The sequence below is a fragment of the Gopherus evgoodei genome, chromosome 5 (genome assembly GCF_007399415.2).
Source record: "Gopherus evgoodei ecotype Sinaloan lineage chromosome 5, rGopEvg1_v1.p, whole genome shotgun sequence".
NCBI classification, from domain to species: Eukaryota; Metazoa; Chordata; order Testudines; family Testudinidae; genus Gopherus; species Gopherus evgoodei.
In genome coordinates this window covers 80698481-80705256 of record NC_044326.1, presented here as the reverse complement: position 1 = coordinate 80705256, position 6776 = coordinate 80698481, and positions in this window count along the sequence as shown.

Genomic DNA, 6776 nt, shown 5'->3' with positions numbered 1-6776 from the left:
TTATAATATTTAAAGAGGATGACCCAAGTAGTTGCAGGGTGATCAGCCTGACTTTAGCCCCGTGTAAATTAAAGGTACAGCTGATATGGGACTTAATAAAAAATTAAAAGAGGGTAATATAATTAATATCAATCATCTTGGGTTTATGGAAAATAGATTGTTAAACTACTTGATGTGATTTTTCATGAGATTACAAATTTGGTGGATAAAGGTAATAGTGTTGTAATGTACTTATACTTCTGTAAGGCATTTGATCTGGAAACACATGACATTTTGATTTGGAAAATAGAACACCACAAAATCATCATGGTATGGAAAGTAGAGCTGGGCAGAGCCTTGAAGGAAAGGACAAGGGCAAGACTCTTAGGTCCAAAACCTTAGGTGGTGTAATCCAGCATAGTTCCACTGACTTCAGTCCATCAGCCGAAGATCTGACTGTTTAACGTGATATGGCAGGTAAGGAGAAATGGTGGGACAGATTTTGCTTTCAGTTACACTGCTGTAGATCTGGAATAATTTAATTTACTTCAGTGAAATGAAAGAATTATCTGGCCCAGTGGAAGATTTCAAGTGGGGCGTGAAATCCAAATACCAGGCAAGTTTCTTAGTTAATTGGAATCACATTGGTTCTCAAAACAAAGGCTAAATTAAAATGTAGTGATTCCTTGTAAAATTAGGAAGGGAACCTCTTTCTCTGAAAAGAATGGCTGGGCAAACCGCAGTTCCAGGAGTGAATAAAGTACCGCTTATCCTGAAACATCCATAAGGTGCTTTGAACCCCAAACATGCAGTAGAATCAATGGGATCTGATGATACTCAGAGCAGGGTGCTTAGTACTTGGCAGGGTTGGGTCACAAGAGAAGATGGAGTGACAGTACTGCTGAAGAAAAATGCTGATCAGATTGAAAACTAAATACAAACACTAGCCATGGGTAGCAAAAATAAACTAAAATGGTACTTTGTTCCTGATTAGCAAACAGTATTAAATGCTGTCACAATGTGACAGTTTGAGTTCAGGCATTTTACACTTAGTATGGCTGGCACCTTAAAAGATTTAAAAAAAAAATCTTTGCTAGCATAGAACTTCTCAGTCACTTTAATCTTTAGGGGCATTTGAGTCAAAAAGACACTCATTTGACTTGAGAATTTCTAAAGAGGACATGTCTTGAAAGTCTGCAAAGTCATCATACAATTGTGACCTTGCCATTCATTCAAGAAAGGATTATCCTATAACTATACTCTTCATCTGGGGACTTAAAAGTTCTTTAAAAGGTAAGTAAGTAGTATTATCTCTATTTTACAGATGGGGAAACTGATGCATAGAGAGATTAATTGATTTACTTAAGGTCAAACTACAAGCCGTGCATGGTTGGAAATAGAACACAGGTCTCCTCATTTCCAGTCTCCAGCTCTAATCACAAAATCAAATTCACTCTGTACGATAATTACCCCTTCTGACACTCATTTTTTTGGATTACAATGAATATAAAATTGTGAAACAATTCAGTGGAAGTATATGACAGGGTGGCTGGCCTCTTTAAGAAGGAGTGGGGTCTGGTGCACTGATTACCCGCTGCCAAACTGGTCTTAAGGGAAGCTTATAAAGGGTAAGACAACAGCAACAGAAAGAGGGCTATCCATTGCCCCCTCTCAGCCCTGGGAGGTGAGGATAAGAGTAGGACTTCCTTGCCAGCCAGGCCATGGCACATTCCTAGCCATCACATGTGCAGCTGGTAGTTAAAACTACTGCATGCACAGCTGCAATAGTGCAGTGAAAACCCTTCCCATTATCTCTTTTGACTGGAAAGGCAGGAAAAAAACAGCCTGTTGACAACCCTTCTCATACTGTGGGTACATCTGTGCTGTAGCTTTAATTTAGTTAACACACCTAATAGCAGCGAAGACTCAGCAGTATGGGCTAGCAACTCAAGTATGTAACCAGCCTCCCCAGTGGGCTTGTTTTGGGGCACCCAGCATGTGCTGAAATCTGTGCCACCACCTCTTCACTACTGTTGCTTCCACACTAGCTAGATTAAAGCTAGCACAAGTATGCCTATCCCTGACATACACACTTTAATTTGCAGTATAGATGTACCCTGTGCGTCAGTGGGAGCTGGGTGCCTAACTCTGGCTTTCTGCTTCTACTCACATCTGTAATCCAATCAATGCCTGTGTTTGCCAACAATTCCTAGGGAAACCACTCAGCCTGCATGGCTCAATTTCTGCTCCCACCATGCCATGCTGGTCTATGATTTTGGGCAGTGGTGGCTTCTATTGTTTTAGCTACTACTAAACAAAGGGGAATTTAATCACTCCCTCATTTAGCTGCATTTCATTCAGCCTATCAGTTTCAGTGAATTGCTCAGAGATTCAAGACACACGTCCACTCAGCTGTCAACACCCTCCAACATAACAGTATATTGGAGTCCAAATGGCACTGAAAACCCTCAAAGAGTGAAACACAAGGTTAACATGTATCTGCTAAATTTTTAAGCAACAATCTTGGGCCGCCATGCCCTCAAGGAGGCTTTTACAGTCTTTTTTCACTTTATGAACTAACTTTTTTGTTCAGTCCCTCTAGATTTCGGTCTGGGTAGTACTCATGGGTGCTGGAACTAGGGGTGCTGCCGGTCCCCCTGGCTTGAAATGGTTTCCGTTACATAAGGGGTTTATAGTTTGGTTCAATGGCTCTCAGCAGCCCCACTATAAAAATCGTTCCAGCACCCCCGGTAGTTTTGACCATGACAGTAAGCTTCCCTGTTCACTGGCTAGTAAGAGGTTAATGGAGCCCTGGGGAGGCTGCAGAGAAAACAGCCAATTAGAGAGGGGCTGTGAGGAGCAGCCAGTCAGGGTGGGCAGACTCATATAAGAAGAGTTGCTGGGCAGAACAGCTGCAGTTGTTCCCTGGAGCTCAAGGAGGGAGTACTGACTGCCTTGCTGGAGGAGGCAAGCTAGCACCCTGGACAGAGAAGTGCTGTGCAGGATCAGGGGAGAAAGTATGAGCTCCTGGCTGATGGCTAAGCTGAGGCCCTGAGATAAGAGCGGAAAAGATACTGAGGTTGTGGGGAAGTGGTCCATAGAAGTAGACTGAGAGGTTGGAAGGGATGCAGTGCATGGCTGCCATTTACAGGATCCCTTTTACATGGGCCAGGATCTGGAGTAGTGGGCAGGCCTGGATCTCTCCCTCCCTCACCGCTGAAGAACTGTGATACATTCCCCCAAAAGGGGTAGGAGGGGCACAGAATATGGCACAGCTGGAGGGCTGTGTCCTGAAGAGGATGCTGTGGTCCTTGGAATGACATGGGTCCACTAGCAGAAGTGACAGCCAGTGCACCTTCTCCTGGTGATGTCTCACCACAAGAAGGTGCACTGGCTAGCAGAGCTAATCCCTGGGACAGCCAGCAGGAGGTGCTGCAGAGGTAAGTTGCACCCCATCACAGAAGGATTTTATAGGAATTGTAGGAAGAGGGGAGTTCAAGATCATGAATGATATCATGGTTATGGGGTTATTTAGTAGCTTCAGCTCTTAACCAGAGCTTCAGTTTTATCTTTCTCAACATAGCCATCAATCTAGAAGCCACTGCACTAACTAAACAGCCCTCATGTTCTACCACAAAAATAGGCAGCATTTAAAAAGCAGCCCAACCTAATAAATAACAATCAACCATCTCTAAAATATCTGTGGCTGCCCTGTAATGTCAGTTCATTTCCATGTGAAACCTGGCAAATTTGGAAGCAGCAGCAGCAATGTTTATCAGTTCAGCTCCTCTTAGCATTTCAAATACAAAACCACACTTTCAAGAGTTTATAGCCAAAATAAAAATGTGTTGCAGACTGAATTTGGCATGAATAAACAGAACTTAAAATGGCAGTATGAAGGAGGTATAAAATGAAGTTATTGTGCATGCCTCATGGGTTCTTTTCTACTAATAATGATCATATTGTAAAGCTCTGAGCATGTAAACATAATTCCCTCTCCTGGTGCTAGACTTGAGGACATGGGGGTTCTATTAGTAATTTCAGCCAGTAAGTGGTTGACTGTACATCAACTTTTTAAACTACACTCTGTTCCAGTCATCTTGTTTGGCAATGTGTGAAAACTGATTTCCATAGTTGCTCTTGTGGAAGGAAAATCAATCTCAAACAGTGTGATGAAGACATGATAGTTAAGGACATTGGACTGACTTTTCAAAAATGGGTGTCCAAAGTTAGGCTGCTTGTCACACAGTGAACTGGCCCTTTAAGAGGAATGAAGCTTACTTGCACCTATGCCAGTCTTAGTCCACTTCTCCAGGTGGAAGGAATTAATAGAGGGATCAGATGACAGAAGCATATAATTCAGAACTAGGCCTGCTAGGAGATACTAAGGGCAGCATGAGCTCAGTGATGGAAAGTCTCAAAGGTGTAGATGGGTTGTAGGAGTTATCCAGACATAAAGCCTTGTTGTAGCTCCTGGGTAGGAGGCTTAGAGAGTGTTGTATTCAGGGAGCAGAGCCGCCTAGGTGTGGGGAGCTACAGCAAAGTCTCAGCAAGGACAGAACTAAGAACCCTGCAGCAAGGATTGTGAGTAGAGTTATGAACATGATTGACTTATTGGTTTGCTGGTATTCAAAAACAAATTTTGGTTGAACTGAAACTTTTTGGAATTCTTGGTGAATTTGGAAAAAAGTGGATAATGTTTTGGGGTTGAATGGAACATTTTGTTTAGAGCTTAGGCATTTTGAACACTGCTTAGTAAAAGCAAAGGAAGTGAAGGGCTTGACTCACAAAACCAGAGAGGTGGTGCTGACCTCAAAGGGAGCTAGGTACCTAATTCATTTTAAGATTCACTACCCTAAATCCTCTTGTAGTGTGAGGTTAACTTGGCCAGGGCTTTCTCAAGAAAAACCACAGATGAGGAAATAGAAGTATTGGTGGTGCTGCAGTCCCCTCTAGCCCAGTGCTTAGAACATTTATCCAGCATAAGGGAGACTCAGATTCAAATACCCACTCTGCCTGATTCAGAGCAGGGACTTGAAACCTGGTTTCCCACCTCCCAGATGAGCGCCCTATCCATTGGGCTACAGGAGGGTATTCTGGTGTGGTGGAAATTTATTCTTTTTTTCCTCTGTGTACTAATTAAATAGTCAATTGGGCAGAAAGAGAAGTACTCATGGATAGGGTGTTCGCTCATTATGTGGAAGACGTGGGTTCAATTTCCTGCTTTGAATCAGCCAGATTGAGGGGTTGAACCCAGGTGTCACTCACTGAGTGAGTGCTCTAATCACCATAGCCTTCTCCTCTGCCTTTTGTGCAGGTGTGCTCTGAGTACTGGATCAGGCCCTGCAGATGAGATAGGCAGAGGAACAGCTATTTTATGAATCCCACTGGGATTTAGGTGTGCATGGGCTAAGGGTCAAGTTGTTCAGTGATGTCAGGACATAGGTAGCTTTTCACGTGCAAAAACTCAGGTGCCTATAGGGGTAAGTGGTGGTTTTGTGAATGCCACTGGTCCCTAAATGTTGCAATTAGGTGCCTAGCTCCCCCTTGTGAATCTAATCCATCTTCTGTAGGATCTTGAACAAAAAATATGTGGATGTGATAGGAGAGAACTGATCAGACTTTTCTAGGCCAATGTCTCTTTCTTGGATTTCTCCCTCTAGTTCAGAGTGAAAGAATTTCACTTCCTGCCAGGATGCCCCATAAATGAAAATGAACAGGCCCACCCTTTCATTCCCCTAAAACAAATTCCTCCTACACTTCAAAGAAATTTGATATTTTTGTGTCTTCAGAGGTATATCAAGAAAAGTACTGGAAACTTCTCATTTTGATTTGCAGCCATTTATGTATATGCCAAGTCAGAATAATAGGAAACTAAAAAAATAAGTAGCAAAGTGAACAATAATATTTAGAAAACTGCATGTTTTTGGAACGTGGGGAGGAATTGCACTTCTTCCTAAACTGGACACCACCTCCAACTGAATATTAAATCTGAAACGTTAGTATTTCATTTTTAATAACCTTACTGCTGTCTCAACAAAGTAGCAAAAATCTGCCTCCTTCTCTCTCTACATGGATTTTCTCAAACCCATGAAAACTCCTTTTTGGATGGAAGTGCTTAAATAGTTTGAACTATAAGAATCCACCGAAGTCTGGGAAGGAATTATCCTCTGAGGTGGATCTTCCTCTGTCCTTTGAAAACTGAAAACACATCTGGGAAATGTTAGATGCACATCTACGCATCCAGTTCTATGTATACAAAATACATTTCACTAGATGTTACTAGTGCAGGGACTGATGTAGAGAGAATATTTAACTGATTCTATTGAGTAATGGAAGTGTCATCTAAACAAGTGTTTCACATGATTTGAGGTTCTTCAAAACTTGACATCATCTGTTTGAACCATTTTGCATCTACTTAGAACTTTAACTTAACTCTTCATATTATAATGTAATTATACACTGAAAGATTAGTGTAAAAATGAGCTTCCATGTCAATGGTTTCCATATCAACTTTGCTGACAAGTAAAAGTTTTTGGTTTTGTTTTCCTCCCCATGCACCCTCTAAATTCCACCTGAATCTGTTGTCTTTCTGGATCACACATCTGTGTACTATGCAAGAGTAATGTCACCATATTCACTATACCAGTCAGAAAGTTAATGCAACTGAAAATTAACTCTGCTGATGCTATAGAAACCAGATAAAAATCCAGGTCATTGTCTCAAATTGCTTGTAGAATATATATTTCTGAATACACACAGACAGCACTCTTTTTTTAAGAGATGGTCACTTTTGT